Source organism: Nannobrachium achirus (assembly GCF_963921795.1).
Source record: "Nannobrachium achirus genome assembly, chromosome: 20".
Classification (NCBI taxonomy): domain Eukaryota; kingdom Metazoa; phylum Chordata; class Actinopteri; order Myctophiformes; family Myctophidae; genus Nannobrachium; species Nannobrachium achirus.
In genome coordinates, this window is record NC_137827.1 from 29,700,543 (window position 1) to 29,710,016 (window position 9,474).

Consider the following 9,474-nt stretch of genomic DNA (forward strand, 5'->3'; position numbering starts at 1 on the left):
ATTTCAGTGATGTCAGAGGGCGATGTCAGAGCGTCAAACCGAGTGTTACACAGATGTTACACGGACACATGATGGTGATGGTTTTCATACTAAATTGCGACCTACGGTCACAATCAAACTAATACCCAAAATATATCGCTTGTTGTCAGCTGTCATTAGTTGGTGTGCAGTTACAGCAATCGTAACAATTGCTGTCGGAGATTTATGCAATTTACAATAACTAGCCAATGCAACTCAGCAAAAATATCCACTGTATAGTGTGGAGATGAAAAGACATTCATCACATCTGACCTCAAGTGTCATTTCCTCTGGCGCACTGTTTTCCTTGAGTCCAGTCCCTGAATAACCCTCCCACTGAACCATGCTGACAAGATGAATGGATGGACAGATGGCACGTGGCGACCATCTGTGGTTGCTAGGTGGCCTTTCCTCCATAACAACCCTCACATTAGCCCTAAGTGTGATGAGAAACAGAACAGTGTGTGTATCTCCGACTCCGCCCACTTTCACATTTACCTATTGACCCAGTGACTAATAGTCGAGATGCAGGGTTAAACGGCTTGATAGGATTGATAGTTTCAGTACATTAAGGTGACAGTCATAATATATGTGTTATTGACGGATAGGTACATTTTGGTTTTACGATTGCATATACAGAAATGACGTACTGAAGGGAGGATACTCTGTGTATGATGGTCTCCAACTGGACTTTATCATTTAAAAAATGAACTAAACTAGTGAAAACAGCTGATCTACAAGCACACAACGCACCGCGAGGCGTTGTGTGCTTGTAGATCTGCTGTGTTCACTAGTTTTGTGCGATGGCCTTGTATGATGAAGCAGGGCTTTACTTTGCGAAAAAAAAACGTACAAATTTGAAACTTGGAGATACAAGGTTTCTGCCCGACAGTGACGATAGGTTTTGGACTTCAATTGAATTTAACTCTCTCCCGATGGAGATTCGCCAAGTTCGCACTGAGGAGACACTTGTTCACTCAGGCTTTTGGCAAATAGTTTGTTTATTTTTATTATTGTAAAGCGTCCTGGGGTTTTTGAATGGCGCTATTCAAGTAATAGTGAGTAATAGTGAGTTTGTGCTTGATTTTCTGCTGCCTAGAAAACATAAAAGGTGAACGCTCCATGGATTCACTTGTGTTCCTTTGGATCTACAGTATAGGGAAAATGTTGTACATAACTGTAGTCACAATCATACTAGTGTCATCAACTTAATTATATTCTTTTTTCAACAGCTAAAACAATCTGAATGTGTGGAAATGAGGAATGTGAAAGTAGCTTTGGATAAAACGGAACTGTCTATCAGAACAACAGAGCGATCCAGTCCTTTTTCCCTCCTTCCTCCTTCATGCTAGTTCTCTCTCTCTCTCTCTCCCTGTGCTATTATTTCCTCTCCTGAGGTCAAGTCAGTTTTTCACAGACCCTCAGAAATATTTTCAACATGACTTGCATGCACATGGGAGACGCCCCGCAAAACCCAGAGTTAAAGGTCATACCGCTTTCCCCCCCTTTCTTTTTCAACAAAAATAATTTTCAAAGTCACGATTCATCAACATTTAACTTCCTATCCAAAACAGTAATTTGGGGTTCAAGACAATAATGGAACAAGGTGTAGTTTAAATATGTAGAGTGAAAGTTCAGCGGGTTTTATATTCACGGGGGAGTTACGGATTGAGAATAGCTATTCCAATTTGTCACATCTCATTCAAGAGCGCTGAAGTATTTAAAAACGTGGATGAATTTCACCACGATTCCTCCGGCTTTGGCTGACTGCAATAGGAAAGCGAGGAATTGTGAACCTGCTCCGCGGGACTCGGGCAGCTGCGTAAAAGTATGAGGGAGTTTTAAAGGTGATAAAAAGGAAAGGCAGTGAATATCATTGTGTAGATAAGACAGCCGCCGCGCTTTCCACGGGCTACATCCTTTTTATTGCATCTGGCAGCGAATTAAGGCACGTGTGAGGGGGTTGAAGGGGGTTGAAAACGAAACCTCGGGCTAAGACGGCATTCAGCCTGACTGCTTTCCTCCCTCAGTGCTGACATTAGACTTTGATTCTCACATGTGATCCTCTGATGACGATGATGAACCATAAAAAATGATATAGCTCAATAAAAGTACAAAAAGGCGTGAGTTCATAAAGGGGACCTGAGGGCCATGTTAAGTTTGGCCCTTGCCTCTGCCTTTTTCTCCCCCCTCTGCTGACTTTTAGTGATGATTACCTGTGTTATTTATAGATGAAATTATTTGATTTAGAGGATGTTTGCATGTGCTCTCGGTCCTTGTCCGGGGATGTCTGATTCACTGTTATTGATCTTGTCACATCTGAAGTTGAAATCATTGAGCTCTTTTGACCTGGTATCAGTAAAAACTGAGATGATGTATTTGGGCTGTCATATGCAGTGAACCCACATCACCAAACCATAAATAGCGGTGTGAAAACCTGGTTTAAAATGATCTGTGATGGGATCGGAAGAGTCAACTGATATTGACACATTGATTGAACAGACAAATGAGATGATTTCTGGAGATTTCCCGGTCACCTTGACAGCGTGCATTCAATAATAATTTACTTGAATTTATACAGCGGCATTCAAAAACCCAAGGACGCTTTAAATTAATAAAAATAAAAAAACTATTTGTACTTGGCGAATCTCCTTGGGGAGAGAGTTCAATTTCAAAAGTCCAAAACATATTGTCGTTGTCGGGTGGAAACCTTGAATGTCCAAAAGCTTTCGTTTTGTATTTATCATTAAAAAAATGAACTAAACTAGTGAAATCAGCCGATCTGCTGTTTTCAGTACTTTGTGCGACGGCCTTGTATGATGAAGCATGATGTACAAATTTGATACTTGGAGATACAAGGTTTCTGCCCGACAATGACGATATATAGGTTGCAGGCCTCCCTATTTCATAACGATAACATGTCAATACATTGAGCTGTGTTTGTGTTGTGTTGGGGGAAAGCAACTTGTATCCGCGTAGGCCGTGACCCCCAAAATAATCATATTTGAACTGGGGACCCCTCATCCTGCACAAACACTTGGAATTGTAGGAGCTGGCATTACATTTAGTTTGATTCGATGTATACCATTGTGAAAATAGCCGATCTACATGCTCACAACGCCTCGCGAAGCATGTAGATCTGCTATTTTCACAATTTCTGCCTCTGATATTTGACAATTTGACTAATGTTTGACCAGAGGTACTAAAAAGTTATTTAAAGTCCTTAAATTGTCACTTTAGATACCTTCTATACACTTATACTGTATGTTGGTCTGTTTACTGTCGAGTGAGAAAATAATGTTAACATTTAGCTAAACATCTGGGGACCCCCCTCAAAATAATTTGGGGACCCCTCTGGGGGTCCTTCCTGACCCACAGGTTGAGAACCACTGCTTTACCTCCCCTCTCCTCTCCTGTGCTGTGCAGACTGCTTGAAGGGAGCGAGCAGAGAGACCCCAGTGACTGACTGTTGCCCCAGCACTCCAGGCAGCGTGTGATGATGTGACTTGAGCCCTGTGATCTCCACCAGAGAAAGCCCTGATGTATACAGGAAATAATCAGTGCAACACCGGCCGTGTTCAGAGGAATGCAAATATTTTCAGAGCACTTAAAATACAATACTGCAGACACACACACAGTGGCCTCACTTCAGAAAAAGGTAAGGTATGGCAACATGACTGGTGTCTTGCAAGACACCAGTCATGTTGCCATACCTTAGCAACAGGCATGATACATTTATTTTAAGAAGTAGATTCTATTTTTTCCCCAAAAAATGTCTATGGTTTCTTGGGCTGGTTAATATGGCAGTCTGGAACGTTGTTCAAGTGCGGCTAAACTTGGCATAATAATATAGTAAACATGCCACAATTAATGAATTGCACTTGTGCAGCTGACCTGCGGAACCTGGGAATATACTATTCTGTCAAGATGGGGAGAATAAAAGTGTGGAGAATATACCTTGTTAAATTTTGCATTTGTAGTTATTTTAATGTAATTTAACAACATAACCAGCACAGATAGACAAAGAGACATTCATGACTTTATATTTTAAAGTATTTTAAAGTGGACCCAGGGTATGGCAGCTGCATACCCCTGCCATACCCAATTGACGCCCCTGCACACACACACACACACACACACACACACACACACACACACACACACACACACACACACACACACATACACACACACACACACACACACACACACACACACACACACACACACACACACACACTGCCAAATACAGAAGCCCCCCACCTCGCACATCCTCAAATACACATACTGTAAGTCGCACAACAGAGGAAGAAGAAAAAGGGAAAACCCACAAACAACAACAACCAGCCCCCCTGACAAAACTCTCCCCAAGTGCATTTGCATAAAACATTAAGCCGAACAAAATGATTACACCTGACAAGTGGAGTTGGAGGGAGAACATCGCCGGTGGCAGGCGGTTACTCGGAGATCCCGGGCAAATCAGTCTCTCGTCAAGCGACTGTGTTTCGCGGGCCTCCTTTGTAGGCACTGTCATAGCACCGCATCGTGATTAATCCTTCCCTTTTGTTTTTCTTTTCTCCCTTCCCACCCCGCTCCGTCCCCTCCCACAAATCCAATAAGTTGCCCTTAAATCAGGTTACCCCTGCACCTTGCAGATAGCGGCATTGTGATGGATATGCCAAAATGCGTGCCAGGCGGCACGTTTTTTGTGCCGAAGCGCTGTGAAATTGTACCGCTGTGATTCTGCATTATGCTCCTTAAGTGTTTGTCTTGTAATGCAATTAAATGTGCATGTAAGCCGCCCCCACATTCCCCCAAACAATTGTGTGCTGCATTTAATAATTTTATATACGCTCTTTTGTGACATTGCCATTTAACCCGAGGTAAAATGGAATAATTTAGAGCAGTGTTAAAAGGAAAAAAACTTTGGAGTGTTTGTCATAAATTACACAAGCTGGTTCATATTGGGGATAAAAAAAAACAGTGAAAACATTAATATCCTTCTCACTCATGTGCCTCCATGGCTCATAATAATTCTGTATGTTGAGTAGTACTTCGCTGAAGGATAGCTCGCAGATAAAGAAAGAGAGATTATTTCCTGCTTTCATTTATGCCCCCCCTGGCATGCGGGGGGTATGGTAATTCTCGAATATTTGCAAGCGTAAAACTTAAGAAATGAGTGTTGATAAGGAGTGACAGCAACAGAGGCTGCTGAGATCTTCGGCTTGACAGGCGATGTCAAAAAATGCCGGTGACGTTGTCACAGTGACAAACTTTTCAAAAGAACAATGCGCAGACACACCGTCATTGAAGTGAGCTGCTGCATGCGAGCGAGCCGCTCTGACAGTGTTGTCCCAGCAGTTAAAAAATGGAAACATCGCCTAATTATGCACCGCACTTTTTCCCCCCCACCCTGCATACTTAAGTCTACAAACTTTCAACATAATGTCAATATACTTTACACTGTGCCTCCGTGCATGCACAATAAAATCTTAACCCAGAGAGTGTAGGCTACAAATGTTACCAAATGGACCCTTTGGTCACATGTGTACACTCTGGGAATTGTACTGTGTGTGCACAGTGGCAGGAAGTGAGGTTTATACTGTATGACAATGCCGGATAGAGAGACTCCACTAAGAGGATGCATTTTAGTAAAACTAAATAAAAACAACAAGCTAAAAACTGTCCCTCGATTTTTTAGTTTATTTTACTTTTACTTATTTTTAAATTGGGAAATACTGATAATTAACTTGAAGTCATACTGTGTAACCTTTTCAATTAAAAGGTTATTTTTTTATTTTATACAACCTTTCACTGGTATGTTTTTCACAATAATCATTGCACACTATACGTATTAGGAGTGCAGGAAAAAATCTATTTGAATTTGAATCGTGTTTCTATCATGGTAAGATTCAGAATCGATTCTCATTTTTCAAAAATCGATTTTAAAAGTTAAAAGAATGTGTGCAAGCATGAAAAAATGAGACATGTTGTCTTGGATTTACCTTTGTGTGTTTACATTATTGCAATAAGTTGATAAAACCTTTACAATTATAAAATCTACGTAAATGTACTCTGCTTTCATGCCAGAAGACTGGTGTAGATCCTGATATATGAATTGAATAGAGAATTGTTTTGAATAGAGAATTGTTTTTAAATCGGAAAATAATCGTTTCTGAATTCGAATCGTTTGGATTTGAAAGAATCGAAAAAAATCGTGAATTGTGACCCCAAGAATCGATTCTGAATCGAATCGTCTGATACCCAAAGATTCACAGCCCTAATACGTATGTGTCTTTTTTTTCTCTCTAAACACTTCCAAAATGATGTAGGTACTTGAAATGTATTTACGGGTATACATTGTTGCTTTACAAAATGCCCATGGGCGCTATAAGCCTGCAGCATTTATTATTCAGTCTTCCTTCCATATACAGTAGACAAATGCTGTAATGACGCTGTGTGACGAGAACTCGCTCTTTCTGCGCAGGAAAATCTCTGGCGCTGCATAAGCAGCGGGTCTTATGCCGTCTACCCTAGGTTTCCAGCGCGAGATTTCAGCACACGGAACGCGATGGGAAGCGCTGTGTCTGACTTTCACATGTCTTCCTCGTGATAGTAAGATAGGACTTACATATCTGCAAAGTTCCACTTTTGACCCTATCCAAAGGGGGTTCGTGGCCTGAACCTGACATTAACCTCTATGAGAGCAGGTGTCTGTTTGACGTCGGGGGCGCCTCCGTTATTGAACGTTCCTCTTCTTTTAATCTCGCCCTGTACTTTTATTAGAACAGTAACTCGGCGGACCCTGTCACGTCTGTGAGGAGCCGTGAGGATCATTACTCCCAAAAAGAACCAGCTGGCCTATTGTTTAGGCTCTGCCAGCTGTGTCTATTTTCATAACCCATTTTCCTTTTGTTCTGCTACATCTCCCTGTAAAAGTGCAGGGAGGAAGACTGAGTTATAGTGCACCATTTGGTGAACTCTTCCTCTGTGATAGTCTGATGCCCAGTATGTGTGTGTGTGTGTGTGTGTGTGTGTGTGTGTGTGTGTGTGTGTGTCTGTCTGTGTGTGCGTGCGCAACTGCGCATACATACATACGTACGTGTGTGCGTGCTTGCTTTGTATGAACATGTATGTTCGTGCATGACGAGTATATGTTCGTGTGTACATATATGTGTGCATGCATGAGGAGGAGGAAGGCGAGGCCTGTAATCACCTAATCCAAACATACACTGGGGGAATCTCATTACTGGAGCTAACAGTTCCATTTGAACCTTATCTGGTTTCAATCAGCCACCTCTCATTTGAAGCTAAGGCACAGAAACTCCATTCCTTTTGTCTAGAACTCTGTGGCGTCGCCGCCGCCGCGGTGCTGCCATCGAGGGGTTCTCGCTGTTTGTCTTGTCTGTCACCCCGCTTTCAAAGCTTGAAGGTGCACTGAAGTCTGGGCATATACGGCGGCTAACGAGGCCACTCTGACGGCGGTTGGCGAAACGCTGCTTCTCGTCATGTGGCCGGCCGGGCAGCAGCGGCGTGACATCAGCCAGTGCAAATGCAGTGCAGAGAGGGTGGGTTACTATTGGGGGGGTGGGGGTGGGGGGGGGGCTCCCCCTAACCCCACACCCTTCCGCACCGACCACTGTTCTTCCCTGTCTCCCCCATCCCCATCCCCGCCCCCGAACCCCCAACCCACATGTAAACGGACATTAAAACGAAACCTGACCCCGGCCCTGGAATCTGTAAGGTGCTGTTTTTTCTCTCTCTTCTTTACTCTTTTTTTTTTTTTTTTTTTTTTACGGGGGATGGAGAAGTGGTTTTGTGTGTGTGTGTGCGTGTTCGTTTGCGTGTGCGTGTGCGTGTGAATACTTAGATAGAATGGTGGAGGGGCAGGGGGGGGGGGGGGCATGGGCGCAGGGTTCGGGGGGAAGGGATGGGACGATATGAAATTTTCATATCACGATTATTGTGACAAAAGAAATCGTGATTTACGATATTATCGTAATATTCAAAATCCATTATCCTGGGGCGGAACATTTTCCAAGAAAATAGCAGATCTACAAGCTCACAACGCGTCGCGTTGCGACACGTTGTGAGCTTGTAGATCGGCTATTTTTTGGCAAAGACATTTGATAGAGAGTGGAAAAAAGACTATCAAGTACGTATATCATAAGTACCTTTTACCAATTATAGAGGGTTTAAGTGGTACCGGATATGCAGCTCGGCAAATAAAAGGTGAATTGATCCCAGTGCATGACGGAGGACGATTTCACCATAAATTAAATCGCCACGATACGATTATTGTGAGTGTTTTTGATCACGATAAACGATAATATCGCGTATCGTCCCATCCCTAGAGGGGGGGTCAGTGAAAGGTGAGCGAGACGCGACGTCAGCGGCTACGAGCGAACCGTCTCAGGAATCCCCAGATTAAAAAACTCCAGAAGTTTGTGAGTCGGGAGAAGATAATCACAGGATCTGGAATTCACAATAACAAACTGGCCATATATCTACCTGTCTCCGGCCTTCCTCCCTGCGAGGGCCACGGGGTCAACCAAATGGCTGCATTCCATCAACAGCTCTTTTTTTCCTCCTGCTGGGCTCCCAATGAAGTGTCTGGCAGGATCAAATATGGCCTCTCTAAGGCGGTGGTTCTCAACCTGTGGGTCTGGACCCCCCAGGGGGGTCCCCAAATTATTTTGGAGGGGTCCCCAGATGATTAACTTAATGTGAAACATTGTTTTCTCACTCGACAGTAAACAAACCAACATAAAGTTTAAGTGTAGGCTATACTAGTATAGAGGGTATACTGTATGCACATTTCTAAAGTAACAATTTTAGTACCTTTTAATACCTCTAAAATGACAAATTAAACATTGGCCAAATTGTCAAATATTAGAGGCAGAAATTGTAAAAATTGCTGATCTACATGCTATTTTTAAAATAGAACCGTGTTATACAAAATGTAATGCCTCAACTCTTAGTGCTCGTCAGGTCCCCATTTAAAATATGATTATTTTGGGGGTCGCGGCCTGAAAAGGTTGAGAACCACTGCTCTAAAGCAGACCTTGAATGCTTTTAACTCCACCATGTTACGGCTATGTATTTTAGGTTGTCTTTTTGTGTAGCATGCAGGCATTTAAACGGCATAGTTGCTTTTTTGAACTGCACATTACTTTTTATTATTCATATTGTGGGCTCGCTGAAAGCGAGAACACTATGTTATCTTCATTATTTATATATATATTAATATTTTAAGTTCTTCTCAAAAACGACGTAATTTATCAGTCAAGTTCTCCTCAAAAATGACATAACCTATTACGTAACCTATTCTCCTCGACAGTACAAAGGCAGTACAGTACAAAAAGACAGTATAAAAGATGAGGTGCAACCAAAGGGTAGATCTTTATGCCCATACATGGTGTTACATGCAAGCCCACACTGTTTCGTAGGAACAGT